This window comes from Mytilus galloprovincialis, chromosome 8 (assembly GCF_965363235.1).
Source record: "Mytilus galloprovincialis chromosome 8, xbMytGall1.hap1.1, whole genome shotgun sequence".
Lineage (NCBI taxonomy): Eukaryota > Metazoa > Mollusca > Bivalvia > Mytilida > Mytilidae > Mytilus > Mytilus galloprovincialis.
In genome coordinates this window covers 66,835,496-66,853,851 of record NC_134845.1, presented here as the reverse complement: position 1 = coordinate 66,853,851, position 18,356 = coordinate 66,835,496, and the positions used below count along the sequence as shown (strand labels likewise).

The window sequence follows — 18,356 nt, the reverse complement described above, 5'->3', positions numbered from 1 at the left end:
TTGACTCAATCCACGTTGAAGATGGACCCTTCAAGAACTTTCTGTACAATTCTGGTACAACTTGGATCTTCAATCCGCCGCATTCGTCCCACATGGGTGGAGCCTGGGAGAGAATGATTGGTATCACCAGGAGAATGATTCTATGCTTCTAAATGCAGCCGGAAGAAGCCTAACGCATGACGTGCTCAACACACTAATGGCAGAAGTTTCAGCAATAGTGAACTCTAGACCTCTGGTACCGGTATCAACAGATCCAGAGAATCCGTTAATATTAAATCCGGGTATGTTATTGACACAGAAACATGAGAAAACCGACTACATATTCACCTCAGATCATCTTAGAGAATTCGATAAACGAAATCTATATCTTGCCGAATGGAGACGAGTACAGGCTCTTGTTAGTGTTTTCTGGTCCCGTTGGAGGAAAGAGTACCTGCCGTTGCTACAACAACGACGAAAATGGACCGAAGATCGCCGTGATCTCATCGCAGGAGACGTCATTCTTCTAAAGGACAAAAACATTTGCCGTACCCAATGGCCCTTTGGAATTATAGTGAACTCATTTAAAAGTTCAGACGAACATGTCCGAAAAGCAGAAGTGCGAGTAATCGTTAATGGGAAAGCCACAGCCTACACACGCCCTATCGTGGACATGATTCTTCTCATAGAGAATAACCCTGTGTAATTATATGTATATATTTTGGATTAATATAGTGACATTCATATGTGTAATTATACTTTCTGGAATAGTGATATCAGATAGATTTCAGACGGGGAGTATTCTGAGTTCGCAATTATATTTACTATAAAGTCTATTGGATTGAATTTTCAGACATTCATATTTTCCGGGAATAATCTGGACTTATCCGTATTTTCACTACCGTTTACTTTCTATTCCTTACCTGTCTATTGCAAATGGATGCCAGGACAACACTGCTCCTGTGGATATTGTGACAAATCACCGTCAAGTATGTTTCAAATCGATTATAAACTGTTAAATATATATTCCGTTAATTCCGTTAACTTGACAAACACGTTTGTTCAACAAATATGAACTGTAATTGTTTATTACTTTGAATTGATCTGAGAGTTCTTCTTTCGTTTTTGACTTGATATTGTTATTGCATTGAACATTCATATATTTCTTTCGTACATATTGTAAATATCGTATTTTTATTTCTTTCAGTTTACCAAACATTGCACACTCCTGTATCATTACTGGTGGAATTATAATCTACAATCTTCACACACAAGTTGTTATTCTTTATAATTTGCCGAGATTGCGATACAATGAATCACATGGTTATACCAGCTAGAGTCAGGCTCAGCATATAAAGTAATTCTTAAGTGATCCGGTTTTATTCCACATTATTGAAACCATGTACAATTAGTTTAGACACATTAACGAAGTGCAAACAAGGGTAATCTATTTTATTGTGATGTTTCTGTATTTCTTTTTTTCACAACAACCAACACCATGTCTTTCAAGGATTAGTTGAGATATTTATTACCAGATATTGCTATATAGATCAAGTGCCGGTGTCTTGATTGTAGATTGGTTTGCACAGATTCAAAATAAAATTTTCGCATGATCTTCAGCTTCTGTTTCTTTGGCTGCAGCTTTATAACTGTAGCTTCATAAATTCAAAGATGTATATGCAATATGAATCTCTAAGTGCGTAAGTTAGGGGTGTTAGCAGATTTTTCTAACTTGTAACTCGAATTCTTTTGGCGGAACAGGAGAATATTGTTTTACCTCTGTCCGTCCATCCATCCGTCAGTCAGTCACTAGTGATTGAAGATTGTTGTCAGAGTGGTTAGGCGGTTTAGGCTTGAACATTTTAATTTCTCGCTAATTTTACCTCACAATTGAATTTGTTCAAAATATCTACATTGCATCCCTTTAGAAGAATATTTCAAAATATTTACTCCACTCGTCGATCATAAAACTAAGCCCCCCCCCCCCCTAATCTGAAATCGCGGGTCCGCTCATGATAAGCGCACATGCAGCGTTTGTGTAGGCTCTTCCATAGACCTTCTTTTTTTGTTTGTAAACAAAGTAACGACTGGCAATGTGTTTTTCCAGAGGGAGGAGTTTTGAACAGCCAACATGAACAGTTGTCGTATCTAGGTCAAAAGTAGTCAACCTCATACGTATAGACCACTTTTTCCCGCGTTTTTTTTTTCTTTTTTATAGATTACGTAATAATGCATATACCTGTTATTGTGTAATAATACATATTGCTAATTACTTATTGTGTAATAATGCATATTGCATTAATTGCGTAATATTGATAATTGACTTATTGCATAATAATGCATATTATAAGTTTTATGTAATACTATGTTTTTTTAATAGGATTTATTTGTAGTATATGTGCATTCTGTAGCTAATAAAGACATGATAATGAGATGTACGCAATAGTGCTATGTAATAAAGTATGATTTGCAACTGTAGCGGCAAAAAAAAAAGCAAATCAGTGTTGCAAACGCTAACTAGCAAAAATGGTGCAACATGTACATATGTTTTGATATGAGTAATTAACCTGATTATTAATTTCACTTGACCTTTGGGTCTGTTTACCGTAAGATAATTATTATCAATTTGATATTGATGGATATGAATAAAAAATTGTCATTAAATAATCAGGCAACAATAAGTTGGATGCTTTGTGTTATTTTGTTGTACTGTTTTTCTTCCTTTTTTACCGTTTCTGTATAGTTTTCATTTTTGGCTTATTTATAAAACACAAGCAAATATATATATTTTTATTTTATTAAAACGAACATTCTACAGTCATCACATTCCATAAGGAACTGTTGTGTAGTTGTCCTTGAGCACTCTTTTATCAAAAACTATTCTATAGTCCTTTTCCTCCACACATGAGATGATATCAATGGATTTGACGTTTCTACGAATTTTGTACTCGTCTGTAACTGTTACCGATTTCATTCTACCTTTTACCATCTCTTTTACTATTTCAAAGTTCAGTTCTAGTGAATTTTTATAGTTCAATGTGATGCCACGTATTTTACAGCATGTTTGGTTTCCAGCTTTGTCAGGTTTTATTAATTTAAACGCATAGTTCTTAGGCCCACCACTTACAAAAACTTCAATGTTATTGTTTGGTAGCTCATCAGTCAAATCACCCAAATAATCTCCAGTCATTGGTCGCCAATCGCCTGGTTTTGAAGAAAATATTATTGAATCAGTGTCACAATACAGTGATCGGTCACCAAGGTTTTCAAGGTATTTGTACAACTGTAGTCGAGCTTGAGCCGTAGTGTATGCAGCAATTACTACATTCGTTTTTCCAGATTCTTCAACAAATTTTTCGTTATTTATCCATTGAAGACGAACCATCTCTTCTGATACAAAGCTAACATCTTTTACTTCCTGTCCATCGCTCGTCAGTATGTCAAAATAAGTTGCTGCATCTTTAACATATGTCGTCTTAGGCAGGTTCAAACGTTGTCCAAATTTACCCCAGAAGCTTGAAAAAGAAAAGAATTAAAATACAAATTTAATATTTAAAAAATATGTTATCAAATATTCATTAAAATGTGTTTACATTTGAAACATGGTTATCTGTATTTATTTTTAGTTTTGATGTATATCTGACTTCAAGTTTACAAATTCGTAAGAAGATAAAAAAAAATAACTTACCTATTTAATATCAATTTGGCAAGTTGTCGTAAACCTGGATTCTCTTTAATGTTTTTCTCTTCCAGCCAGATTCCCTCTTTTTCGAAATAGTTCTTTATATATGTGTGTTTATCTTGGTCTGTCAAACACCACTCGGGCCAACCACTTGCCTCTTGTTTAATCTTCAAAAATGTATTCACGTATTCTGTGAAGATTCCACCTTCTTTGGTATCAGGATTGTATTGTGATACTTCGTCAAAATGCCACACTTCATAAAGTTTTGTTATTAAATATCCTTTTGATACAGCTTTTTTTATTTCGTCAGTTACCCAAGTTCCGACTATTGCTCTTTCCTCATCAGTATGCTTACATTCGTCAGTAAAGTTGTTTTTCATACATGTATGACACAACCCAAACAAAAGTTTTCCATTGCATTTTAATGGCAACACTGGTAGGAACAATCCTCTGGGTGGAACAATTTTACATTTGATTAGCCCCTCATATCTATTGATGTCCTCAAAATTTTCGGTGATTATTTTGGGGTGACCCAAAGGAATTTTCCCCGTTTTATTAATAAACGGGTATAATGATGTTACATCATAATAATCAATTTTATCTCCTTTGGCCTCTTTGTAGGTTGTAAATGCCTCAGTTCGACCTCCATAAAAGGCGTCCCGAGGTTCCAATGGATCTTTAAGGCACAGATTTTCAACAAAATTCCTCATCTGTACATTACTCTTTAATTCATTGTCAAACTGGCATTCCCAAATCGATATATACTTGTAACCATCTTTTTCAAGAAATGACCTCTTGTCCATTGTTCGCTGGAAAAGATCAGCCATGGTATATCCAGTTACCGGATTTATGGTAGATCTTCCAAAACATTTGTCGCAACCATGCCAGAAACAACCATGAAATTCGTATACTTCTCGTTCACCTGCTTCTGTTTCCCTATACCCATCTACTAAAAACGAACCAATTTGTTTCTCGCTTCCGTTTCCTGCATGCATAATGTCGATAGCGTCTTTTTCTGACAGATATTTTAACCATTTCAAAGCTTTGATGGACTGCTTATGTTCACATCTGTATCCATTAGCTGGTATGATACCGATACTTTGATGCTCCAAGAAATTTCTTCTAAAAACCAGGTTACACGCTGATGCTATCGTGATGCAGCTTTCGAAAGGGTCAATTCCATCTAAATCGCCTTTCGTTGTTATATCCATAAACATTTTTCTGAACTCTAAACAACCTTTTCGTAAAATATCGACATCAGATCTACAATATTTCAACAGCTCTTCCTGGAGGTTAAAATGATCGTACTTGTGCTCTCCATACCACTGCATAAACGTGGATCTTTTGTCCCTTGTCATTCCATCTGGATTGTAGAACTTCAAATCAGGAAGATTTGGTAAATCTGTGTGCTGATTTTCTTGAGTATTGAACAAGTGTGGGAAGTAACCTTTAACCATTTCCTTTAAACCAAATGTTTTAGGAAATTTATCTAATGCCATTGGTAGAAAATTAATCGAATCAATAAATCTAATATTGCACTGGGGAACGTCGATTGACATAAACTTGGACCCTGTAACAATTACCTCTGGCAATATAGCATTTTTGTAAAGATATTGCAAGATAGGATAACTATCATAACCTTTAAAGTTGTGACACAGTACTTTTGATCCGGCATTTTTTTCCGTAAACAACCAGCGGCAAAAGTCGTCTCTTGATGATTCTCCACTAAATATATGTTCATGTTTTCCACATGAATCGCAATAACTGGTCTTGTCAACCTTCGAGTCTTTGCACAATTCGCATATCTTGTGAGCAATACATAGATTTGGTATGTGCTGTCTAGTTCCACACCAAGACTGCTTGCAATGTTTACATTTACGCCCTTCGATGTTTTTTTCGAACCCCATGTCGCACTGTAAGACTTTGTTTTGTGTACATTCAAAGTCAAAAAATATAAAAGTTTTTGTGTGTTTCTTCTTTAGTTGTTTAGCATTTTCCCCAGGTTTGACGTCATGCTTCAACGTATCTATATTGTCAGAACATGCAGGTAACATGTAACATTTGTGTTCTTCCGGGACATAATCTTTACATGTCTTGCAATAATGTTCACCGCATTTATGGGCTGTTTTATGTAGCTTTGTATATACAGACTGATTACACTTTCTACATCTGAAGTTAGTGTAACAAGTTGATTTCCCTGTTGAAGTTTCCTGCTTGTGCATTTCATAACATTTAGCACTTTTAAAGTATCTGTTACAATCATTACAGTATATCCAATCTTCATCACCAGACTCGTGGGTTTTGTAACATTGGTGACAGACATTGTTACAGGAGTGATCTACTTTATGATCGTACCCCTTGTTACATTTTGTGCAAAAATAATTCCGACTGAGAAAAGCAGGCATTGCTGTTATAACGTCATAATGATGATCGTGGAGGTACAGGTAAATTTTCTTTTCTGCAGTTGGTCCTTCGTATATAATGGCATTGAAATTCTCTTTAGAGACTACATGTATTTGGTAGCCATCTAATATTCTTTGGAAAGACTTGATCTCCTCTATCCCACATCTGCGAAATGGAACACCAGCTTTATTGTGCAACTTTCTGGCTAGTTCCCCTTGTATATTTCTGCCCTGTCGGATTGAATTCCATTTTTCATGGCCATCTAATCTGGCTTTGGCTGTCATTATCGCTCTGGCACAACATAAATCATCTTTGTTTTGAATTTGGAGGAAACATCTTTTTTCATTTAATGTCTTTTCCAAGTCTACATATTTACAACGCTTTCCAATACCACCAGATGGGAGACTTACATGAATCAGTTCAATTTCAAGTGTTTCGTCAAGAACAAATTGTTCGTATGATTGAAGAACCCTTTCTATTTCTGAGAGTAGGCGTTCGGTATGCAGTTGAGATAATTTCATAAACGGCAAAGAGATTGGAAAGTCCAGTTCTGGACATTGAACTGACAGTCGAACGAGATCAGATTGATCCATAAACTCTGTTATGTTCCTTATAATGGAGTTGAAAAGCACTTTTAAACTCTTTAAAATATTAGGAATCCCTCTGATATCCAAATCTTTAAAGGTAACTTTGTACCGTGTTGACGTTGTGTTAAATTTTGGCATTCTATGCTCCCCTACGACCATAATTGTATACATATCTTCAGGATTGTCGAAGGTTGTTAATTTTCTTTTCACAGGGGGTCCATAATTTTCTTGTCCCTTTCGCTTTTGACCTCTTCCAGTCTGACCATGATGGGTATGTATATGATGTAACTCTAGAGATTCGGGTTCAGAATAGTGTTGATAGCATATATTGTTGATTTTGTCGTGTTTCTTTTTATGAGTGTCCAAGTTATCTTTTCTGTAAAAATTCTTATGACAAACATCACAGGAAAATAAGTCTCTATGCCCAAGTATTCTTTTGTGCTCCTCTAAAAAACTCCGCTTGGAAAAGACTGCCCCACAATGCAAACATTCATACTTTTGTGACATCTTCCCTGATTGACGATCCATTCTTAAATGATGATTTCCTGTAGATTAAAGGAATATAAATGAAATGAATACACAGATCTATAAAACAAATATGTCTTGATAAAAACTGTCATATGAATATTTGATTTCAAAGTGGAAAGATGTACCAGTGTCCTTCTTGTTTAATATCCTTTTCCAGAAAGGACAATATGCAAAGACATATAAATAATAACCATGGGAAGAATCAACCATACCTTGAACAGAAGGAACATTCAAATACAGAAATGCTCTCTCCGTCAACATTGACACTTGTTGACAATGTCATTTTATGTCACCCATTTACCATGATGTTGGCCGGACCTACAGGCTCAGGGAAAACATTTTGGATGAAAACGCTTTTAGAGAGAGCAAGGAGAATGATAAAACCAACACCAGAGAGGATAATATGGTGTTATAAACGATGGCAGCCATTATTTACTGAAATGCAACAGACGGTAAAGAACATTATTTTCGTTCAGGGGATTCCCGATGACCTAAACAACGATTCATTTATAGACCCTAAATACCCTAGTCTTGTCGTAATAGATGATCTCATGAAAGACGCAACAAATAGTAAAGATGTGTGCGAATTATTTATCGAGGGAAGTCATCACCGTAACTTGAGTGTAGCGTGTATTATGCAAAATGCTTTTTCGAAAGGAAAGGAAAATAGAACGATGACCATTAATAGTCAGTACATAGTTCTCTTCAAAAATCCACGTGATCAAGTAACACCTGCTGTATTTGCTAGACAGATGTATCCAAACAATTCAAAACGATTCATGAACAAATATATAGAAGGAGTTAAAAGACCATACGGCTACCTGTTTATTGACCTCAAGCAGAACACATTAGAAGAAGAGAGATTAAAAATTGATATATTTAATGAACAAAACCAAAAGGTAGACAGTTCGGATGTCATGATTGGTGGCGGTATGGCGCAGTATAAAAACGATGAAGGTAAAAATATTGACCAGTTTGAAGTAAGAAGAACAAGAGAGCAGTCGCTTTTAGGAGACTATTCAGAACTGTTTGAAACTAAAGAAGAAAAAATGCCTTCATGTGATGAATGTGGATTGATGTTCGAAAACGTATCTGATTTAATGAGGCATGTTAAGACATGGTGTCCAGAAAATAACGATTTGAAGCGTAAATTCAACGAGGAATATGAGGATATTCCTTCAAAGAAATTCAAAAAAGAAATACAGATTGAAGACGGGGAAGACGATGTTTTTAAGAAATTAGCTAAATATGCAAGAGACGAGACAGAAGACATTTGGGAAGAGAAAGTTGACAAGTACTTGAAAAACGGAATGAGTGAAACTGAGGCAAAACACAGAGCTAACCGAAAACTTCGAGATGATGAACTTGACAAGTTTATGTGGAAATATGCAAACTTGGTACATTATATTTTACAACTTAGAGTTGGTAGACTGCATTTAAAGGTAGTAAAATTCATTGAAAAACTGGTTCAAGAAGGAACTGAATATAAGAAAGCAATAAAAATGGCGATAAGAAAATACAAAAATGAACTTGATAATTATCTTGATGAAGTCATTGAGGAGGAAGAAAACGGAGAAGAGGAGGAGGGTGATGATGATGACGAAGAGGAGGAGGGAGATGAGGAGGGTGGTGATGATGATGATCAAGATGAGGAGGAGGGAGATGAGGACGTTGATGATGAGGAGGAGGAAGAAGAGGAGGATTAGAACTATTAGTGTTAATCATTTCGTTCCCTCGTTTTTTATGAGGAGGAGGAGGAGGAGGAGGAGGAGGAGGAGGAGGAGGAGGAGGAGGAAGAAGAAGAGGAGGATTAGAACTATTAGTGTTAATCATTTCGTTCTCTCGTTTTTTATGAGGAGGAGGAGGAGGAGGAGGAGGAGGAGGAGGAGGAGGAGGAGGAGGAGGAGGATTATAATATGAAAACTCAAATTATGTTTCATTTTACTTCCGACATTCAACCAGTGCACATGGCGTCGTGGGAAAAGTATTTACAGAAGATTTATTATGAGCCATCAAATGCCGCTAGTTTTGCTGGACCGGATAAACTATACGCATTTGTAAAGCGAGATGGAAAATACAAACTCAGTAAATATAAGATAAGAAAATGGTTACAGAACCAAGAGTCTTATTCAATGCAGAGAGGTGTTCGACGACCTAAAAATCGAACTCATATAAATGTCGCCGGTATAGACGACCAGTGGTCTGCAGATCTCATGGATATGGTGAAATTTAAAAAATATAACGACGATTACTCTTACGTTTTGGTCGTAATTGATGCTTTTTCCAAATACATATGGCTGCGAAAATTGAAAAACAAACAGGGCGAATCCGTTGCTTCGGCATTTAAAGACATTTTTAAGGAGGGTCGTAAACCAAACCGAATAAGAACCGATAAAGGCCAAGAGTTCAGATCAAGAAATGTACAACGTGTTTTTCAAACCGAGGGAATTAATCATTTCTATGCCTTAAACGAGGTGAAAGCAGCTATTTCAGAAAGAGCAATAAAAACCATTAAGACCAGGATATATCGTTACTTTGCCTATAAACAATCTTACAAATACATAGATAAATTGCAAGATTATGCTGAAGGTTATAATAACACTGTACATAGAACCATAGATATGCAACCGAATGAGGTGTCTAAACAGAATGAAGAAAGCGTACATCTAGCTACATACTTTGCACGGAAACCATCAAAGAAAATGCCAAAACATTTGAGATTTAGATTTTCAATAGGAACTCGTGTTAGAATAACATATCTTAAAAATGTTTTTACTCGTGAATATGAAGAAAAATGGACCGGGGAGATATTTACAATATCTGGTAGATTTTGGAGAAACAATGCTGCAATCTATCGTCTCCAGGATTACAACGGAAAAGAAATAGTTGGGACCTTTTACCAGAGTGAAGTCCAGAAGGTTACCACGAAAGATGATGATTTATGGAAAATCGAAAAAATTGTGAAAACCAGAGGAAAGGGCCCTGACAAACAATATTTTGTGAAATGGCTTTATTGGCCAGAGAGATTTTCATCATGGGTTAACACACGCGATTTACAAGACTTGTAAATACTGTATTACTAGTTTAATAAAATATTATTTTCTCGAAAAGGTTTTGTTGTCTTTGTATTTGAAATATTTGATATGTCAAACAATTTATATAATAAATCTTACCTTAAGCAATAAATTGTCCAAGTTATCCCATACATCAATTCCCCGTGTATGTCGTCGTTTATTACACGTTTAAATGTGGCGCAAAAATAAGGAGGCATGCGCATTTATATTGATTCTAAGGAATTCAAATAATCTCGCAGAAGAATTCAAATAATGTTGCAATGAGAATTCAAATAATGTTGCAATGAGAATTCAAATAATGTTGCAATGAGAATTCAAATAATTTAGCAATAGGAATTCAAACAATTTAGCAATACGAAGTCAAGTATGCTTGAAATATTTTGTTTTCAAACTGGTAATAACAAATGCAGCTGGTGTATTTAACTAGACATAATTAAGTGGCTAAAGAGATAATCATCTGTTCATTGGCTTTTATTCATAGGAACCACTCAATTTTAAATCATGACCATTGATGTTAATCATGGCATGACCCGCTAGTTATATGGGTGATTAAGGACATCTGTCTTAAATAGCTGCAGTTGTGGGAAAATATCTACTTTAATTTTGCTATGAGTATATACGACAGATTTTAAATGTTAACTACAAAGAGGTTTTGTTTTTAATAATGTTTAGAAATAATCAAAAAGGATTATCTAAATTGAATAACGGTAGGTTATTCGTTCAAATAAAATTCCTATATAATTCAAACTTAAAAAAGTATCTAATTATTTATTAAATTAAATACGAAAATTAAAATTAAATGCACATAGTCAATTTAAAAGATCAATTTATCGGCTTTGATAAATATTCAACTAATATTCAAAGTTTGATTATATATATACTGCTATTTGTCTTGTCAGTTACAAAGCTTCAGACCAGATGACCTCAATACACAATACAATCGTGTTGGAAGCTGCAAGGACAGATGTTTTCATAATCAACTGTGAAACAAATCATTTAAACCTTTATCGTCAAGCTACAACGAAAAACATTGAATTAAAAGATAATTATTAAACCTAATTCAACAGATCATTATATCTTAACATGTTTTTATTTTCTTTTAAGTATGATATTCTTCTTTTAAAATCATTTAAATATTTAATTCATGATAATTATCTTTAAACAAACACGCGCAAAGGTCAAGTGAAAAAAGGCATACATAAGGTACTAATAAGCCTAATTACTCACCATGCATATATTACATATTTATCCTACTAAAAAAACATAGTATTACCTAAAACTTATAATATGCATTATTATGCAATAAGTCAATTATCAATATTACGCAATTAATGCAATATGCATTATTACACAATAAGTAATTAGCAATATGTATTATTACACAATAACAGGTATATGCATTATTACGTAATCTATAAAAAAGAAAAAAAAACGCGGGAAAAAGTGGTCTATACGTATGAGGTTGACTACTGTCAAATATGTTAATTTCTAATTGCCACATTTTTTCAGACATAATAAATGAATTAGTTACAACATATGCATCATTTAAGAGTTTGGAAGTGTTATAAGTTAAGTTATACATGTTATAGTTATTGACAAGCAAGTTGGTATATACGATTTAATCTGCACTGCTCTGGTGACTCTAATAAACCCGAACGACGAAGGAGTTCGGGTTAAAGGGTCATCCAGAGCGTGCAGATTAAATCGTATATACCGATTTAATTGTTCAATAACTGTTTTAACACATGACGCCATCAATTTACGTGAACGTTTTAGAAATGTGGACGATTTCCGCAATTCACGGATCCTAGGAAAGTTTCTTGTATGGTTAGGAAAGAGGGAAATACGACTTTGGTTAATTTTAAATTAACTTTTTTTTATATTTAGACATATTCTAAAATTGCAATTTAATGGTAGATTTATTTTATAGTTTCTGTTAAATTTATTCCCAATTTTTTTAATTAGTGACGATTAAGACTAACAAATTTTGTAATTTCAAATGATCGGTGTATGAAAAAAATCATAACTGAAAGGGTTATTGAGTTTGGATTAATTAGGTCTTTCCATTTTTCTGTGGAAAGACCTATTGGTTTTCTTCTGAGATTTTATTTTTTTCTTCACCACGTTTGGTTCTTGCGTTAAATTGTGGTTTCGCAAGATGTCGCTTTGATTTTTCGCATATGATATCGAACAGTTATTGCGCTTTTGAAACTGACCCTGTCAAACCATACACTTTACGGTGTAAGAGTTATCTCCCCGAACACTGTTTTTCTCGTGTCCACTACTCCTTCGCAACCGTAAAAGATTATGACAAATTTATTTTACCAAAGTGCTTGCTATATCTTCAAGATGCGGAGTCGGTTTGCACCAAAGTACTCCGGAGTCTCCATGTGAGAGTTATTTCACATTTTGCATTTAATATAAGTGATATGCATATAAACTCATAAACCGTAAGCTGTATAAACCTAGAGTCGCTTTATTGAAGGTCCTTGGGTCCCAACTTAGAAAATTAGGTCAAGGTCAAAGGTCAAGGTCATGTTCTAAATTTAACTTTCACTTTAAACTGCTTTTTCTCAGAAAAAAAGTTAGGGGTAACATTAAAAAAAATGTGAGCAAAGTATTAGTCACGACATAATCTAAGACGAGAAAATATGTCGAAATGATACGTGTAGTATTTTGGGGGTTTTTGTGCCACTGAAATGACCCACCCCCACCCCTTCCCCCCCCTTTTTTTAGGAGTCCCATTTCTATTTTATTATAAAAAGGCTAATCCTTCTCTTTTTATGAATAAATTTCTTCTGAAATACAAATATATTGCTGCAAAATAAAATCTGCTTCAAATCATGTACATGTATTATTTAAGAATTGAATGCTTCTTTTTGTAAAGGAGTAGGTTCAGTAAGACCCTTTTTTGGCCCCAAAATATAGCAGTTTTAGAAAATTGTGAAAATGTAATCTTTAAGCTATATTTTGGAAAGTAAAATGCTTCTGCTACATAAATATGAGCTGTTTTTGACAATATAATGCACAAATATCGCGTTCTAGCATCATTAAGTCATGCTAAATTACTGAAATCTTCAAAATTTTAGCATTTTGGTTAATTTTGAGACGGTTTCCGTCTAAAATGAAAGTGGCCGCATTCGTGTTCATTCATGATATTGAAACGTAAGTTGTATTTGATGATAACACAAAACATATATAAAGGTTGAGGATGAACACGGATGCGGCCACTTTCATTTTTGACAAAAACCATCTGAAAAGTGACGTTTTTTGGCATATTTGATAGATTTTTCATATTTAAGCTCGAATCAGAGCGTTTTTAATGACTAAATCAGTTAAAATCTTTCACATAAACTAATCGAATCAATTGAAATAGACAGTTAAGTGTTTAAAAAGTGTCCAAAAACTTTCGTTAGATGAACCTGAAATTTGAGGACAAAATAGGCCCTTACCGGACCTACTCCTTTATTGGGGTGTAAAAGCGTTGACCGAAGTACATTTTGTATGAAGCGCGGAAGCGCTTCATTCTAAAAATGTACGCACGGTCAACGCTTTTACAACCCTATAAATTTACAAAAAGAAGCATTCAATTCTGGCATGAGCCAATCAAAACTGGCATGAGCCAATCTTTCCCCCGGGGAAATTTTGGATCATTGCCATTCTTCCCCCGCGGAAATTTGACAATACGTTTTCATATAGTCACATTACCCCCATGCTAATCTCCCCCCCCCCCCCCCCACCCCCATAGTATAGATTTCACTATATTTATACAATTGTGAAAATTAAACCAAACAGAGTTAGAATTATATTTTTACGCTGACAAATATTGTTCGTCAATTTACATTAACACAAGTCTGTCTATACATGTTTATCATTCTGTCTATGTGTCTACCATATTATACTGTGTTAATGTGTCCATCGTTTGTCTAAATTTTCGTCCGTCTGTCTATGTGTCAACCCGTCTGTATGCATTTTCAATAGTATCATATTCACTAGTCTTTGTGTCTCCTATTCTGTCTACATGTCAACCAGTCTGTCTCCGTGTTCAATAGTCTATCTACATGTTACCAGTAAGTTTACGTATCCATTAATCTGCCTACTATATATATACCAGTCTGTGTATGTGCCCATCAGTCTGTCTATACATGTCTTCCAGTCTGTCTATATGTCTACCATATTATACTGTGTCAATATGTCCTTCGTCTGTCTACATGTTCATCAGTCCGTCTGTAATTGCATTTTGTTGTGGTTTTTTTGTGTCTGATATTCCAAATCTTCATTATGCTGACATTTCGGAGCACCTGAGATGATCACCCCTAGTTTTTGATGGGGTTCGTGTTGTTTATTCTTTAGTTTTCTATGTTGTGTCATATGTGTCATATGTATAATATTGTTTGTCTGTTTGTCCTTTTCTTTTTTAGCCATGGCGTTGTCAGTTAATTTTCGATTTATGAGTTTGACTGTCCCTCTATTATCTTTCGTCCCTCTTTTGTTTGTCTGTTTGTCCTTTTCATTTTTAGCCATGGCATTGTCAGTTTATTTTCGATTTATGAGTTTGACTGTCCCTCTGTGATTTTTCGTCCCTCTTTTACATGCATTCTTTTGACCTGAAAACTTACTATAGGTGTATACTCCTTATACTAATACCCTTATGCTTTGAAATGCCAAACAGTTTTCGTTGGGATTTATCATAAGCCAAGAAACATTTTTAATATGTATTGCCACAACAAGTTACTTTGCAGATTTAGTTTTTTCTGACAACAGGCTAGTATGACAAGTAAAGCTTAAAAATAGATAAAAGTCTTATCTATCTCGGGTTGAAATACCATACTAAATATAAAACATTGTTTCGCAGTTAATGTCTGTCTCTGCATGCTTTTTTTTTTATATAAAAGTAGCAATGTCTCATACAAACAAATCGTTAGTAGTCATTTCGTTATTAAACAACAATCCGTCTTGGAGACCATGATTGTTATTTATTTAGTTGTAATTAGTTTTGAAATAGCTTTCAGTAACTGAGAGTACTCTTATTCCAGTGTAAGTGATTATTGTGCACCATTCCAAATTTTTTTAGAGAAGTCAATTGCAGCTGATATTTAACATTTTTTTCTTATGGTGTGCTGTCCATGGCTGGATTATTGTTGTTTTTTTTTCTGTTTTTTTTTTTTTTGGGGGGGGGGGGGGGTGAATGTTTAAAGCCGCCACCTTCTTTATGTGCCATTCCGAAGCCAGGAGCATGTAGTACAATAATGTTGTGGGTTGATATTGTTTAATTATTAATTTAATACCAAACAGACAATACTAAAATATAAACATGTATACATTGTATATACATGTAACACATGTATTTTAATACAATGACGGTTTCGTACCGCCAAAATGTTGCTATTTTTTTTTAGATAAAAAATCCGGAACTGACGTCGGCGACGTTATAATTCAAGGGGGAAACATAAGATCCTGCCCCCCCCCCCCCCCCCCCATATATTGTAACACTAAGGGGAAAAGTTGGATCATGCCAATTTTTCCGGGGGAATAATTGGATCGATCCAGTTTTCCCCCCGGAAAAATTGGCATAGGGGAAGAATGGCTATATGACACTGGAAGTCCTATTGACCAATCATATTAACGTATTCCCTAATATGCAAATCCTATAAGAATTATGATGAAATATTTTATGTCCCAGCTTAGATAAAAAAAAAAAAAAAAGGAATGAGAGACCTTCCTTTTTTCTCTATTTTGCAACTACGATGTTTGTACAAAGTTCAACTTTGTCGTAGTTTTTTAAAAGGCAGATGGCGGATTCAGTGATGGGGCGAGTAGGTCGTTCACCCTTGGATTGAACAAAATATCGTGTTTAAGCATAATAATGTAATTATATTGCTTGTAGTCTCGCTACACTCGGTGATATATTTTTTTTATTTTGTAGAATAACGCCCCTTTCAAAATCCAGGAACCGCCCCTAAAGGTAAACATAGATTTGAACTGAGGTAGTTAATGCACACATTTGCTATGCATTATCCAGATTATAACACAGTTAAAACAAAGAGATTTTACCTATGTCATGTGTTGATGAAATATATTAAATGCATGCCAATTTGATAAAATTCATTATTCTGCAATAGTCAATATACGCATGTGCAAACACATTTTATTGGATTTAGAGCATGGCATTGCGTTTATTTACAAAGCGAAAGAAGCACGTCATATTAGAATCGAGAATTAATTACCTTAAAGCAGAGATTCCATTAGATAATGAAACGTTATCCCTACTGTACTTGTGCCGTGAAAATAAGGTATGTAGTCCCTTATTTTGTTCTCTTAATTAACTAATGAAAAAGGTTATTATGAAATGTTACAGACATCAGGAAAAGTAGCATATCTTATGCTAGGTTATACTAAACGTATGAATTGGGACGTAGAATACAGTTTTAATGGACGATTGCTGAAATTGGATTACAAATGTATCTTCTGTTTAACAGAAAACATCCTTACTAAATATAAGTACGATTTGGCTCAACGAGTCGTTCAATAACGGATTTAAATTGATTACGGTTAACAGTTTTCTACTTGTGCTTTTCTGTAGGGCAGTGCAATATGAAAACGTGATAGTCTTTATTTTGTGACCCTTCTAAATATTCCCTACACTACGATGTTATATACTAAATGTATCTGAACGGACATTAACCCATTACTGATGCATATAGTAAATTTAATATTCCATTTATTGTCTTTGATATAAATTTATGCACACATATGTTTATATTGTTGAGTATGCCAAAAATGTTTCACGACCCCTTTTTCCAAATTTCTTAATACATGTATCATATATAGTTTAGTATTGAATGTGTGCCGTCGTTGAATTAGATGATTTGTATCTTTACTTTCAAACTTACTATATAGTAAAACTTTATATACGTGTTATGCACTACAATTATTTAAATAAGTGGGAGAGAAAATGTAAAAAATCTTCAAATTTTATTTTTTTTTAACAAAAAAAAAGGGGGGGGGGGGTAAAAAAGATTTAAAAAATAATTGAATTTTCCAAAGAAAAACTGGGGTTACAATTTATTTTGCTAATTCTTTGTATAACGCCTGAAACCAGATTTACTAAGTATTGCGCAACAGCACATCAACAAAAGATCTTCCATTGAATATAAATTCAAATCATGTTTACTTACCAATTTTAAGTTCTTTGACTACTTAAACTGTCAGTGTCAAAAACCTATAATGTGTCAAATATTTAATTACGTATCCAGCTGCGCTCGGCGATGAAAATTCACACACAGAAGTACCCTTGAATAAGTTGGCGCTATTAAAGTACCTCAAATTTAACCGAGTTTGCTGTCTTGATTTTTTGAACCCAAAGCCCAAAGCCATGTATTGTTACATTTATTACTAAATGTTATACCAATGCTAGCAAGATTGAAAAACAAAATCACTGTACATGACATTTGCTAGATTAAGTACTGTACAGAATACAGAAAGGATTGATGAGTATAAAGTAGAAAGAGATAATATATGAATTGATCGAAATCATAATTGATCTTGTCTATAACAAATAAATTATTACGAAATTAATTAAAATCGATTATTTGAACAACTTACATTTGTTATGTCGATTACTTTTCCAAAAGAAAACTGATATCAATATTGTGTTGCATATAACGATTGAAAGCTAATACGTGGAACAGTAGGTAATTAAAATGAAACAAATAGAAAATCAATGTACACGTTAGGGCACATGGTAACCTTCCTAGCCTTAATAATTCAGTTTAACCCGCCACATTACATTTTATGTACTAGTATGTGCCTATCCAAAGTTATTTATCTCTTTGACTGTTTACATTTCTAATTTTTATAGCTGACTATGCTGTATTGGCTTTGATTATGGTTGAAGGCCATACGGTGACCTTAAATTGTTAATTTCTGTGCCATGTGGTCTCTTGTGAAGAGTTGTTTCATTGGCAATCATAACACATCTTCTTAATCTTATATAACATAACTTGTTACGTATTATACTGTTCCAGTAAGCGCCTCAAATAAATCAACTTTTTAAATGAATATAACTTCCAGCTTATCAATACTTTAGTCCCCACAATCTTA

The 18,356-nt window shown here is 34.2% G+C and overlaps 1 long non-coding RNA gene across 2 annotated transcripts in view; it reads right to left on the bottom strand.

The window, feature by feature from the left end:
- Positions 1-17,963, bottom strand: part of LOC143043474 (uncharacterized) — a 40,057-nt gene extending 22,094 nt beyond the window's left edge. Inside the window, exon 1 of one of the 2 annotated variants that reach the window (XR_012968417.1) lies at positions 17,859-17,963. This is a non-coding gene — a long non-coding RNA (uncharacterized LOC143043474). Of the gene's footprint in view, positions 1-17,431; positions 17,557-17,858 lie in introns of those variants that run through there. The other variant, XR_012968416.1, reaches the window with a different exon arrangement.
- Between the last annotated feature and the right edge of the window lie 393 nt (positions 17,964-18,356).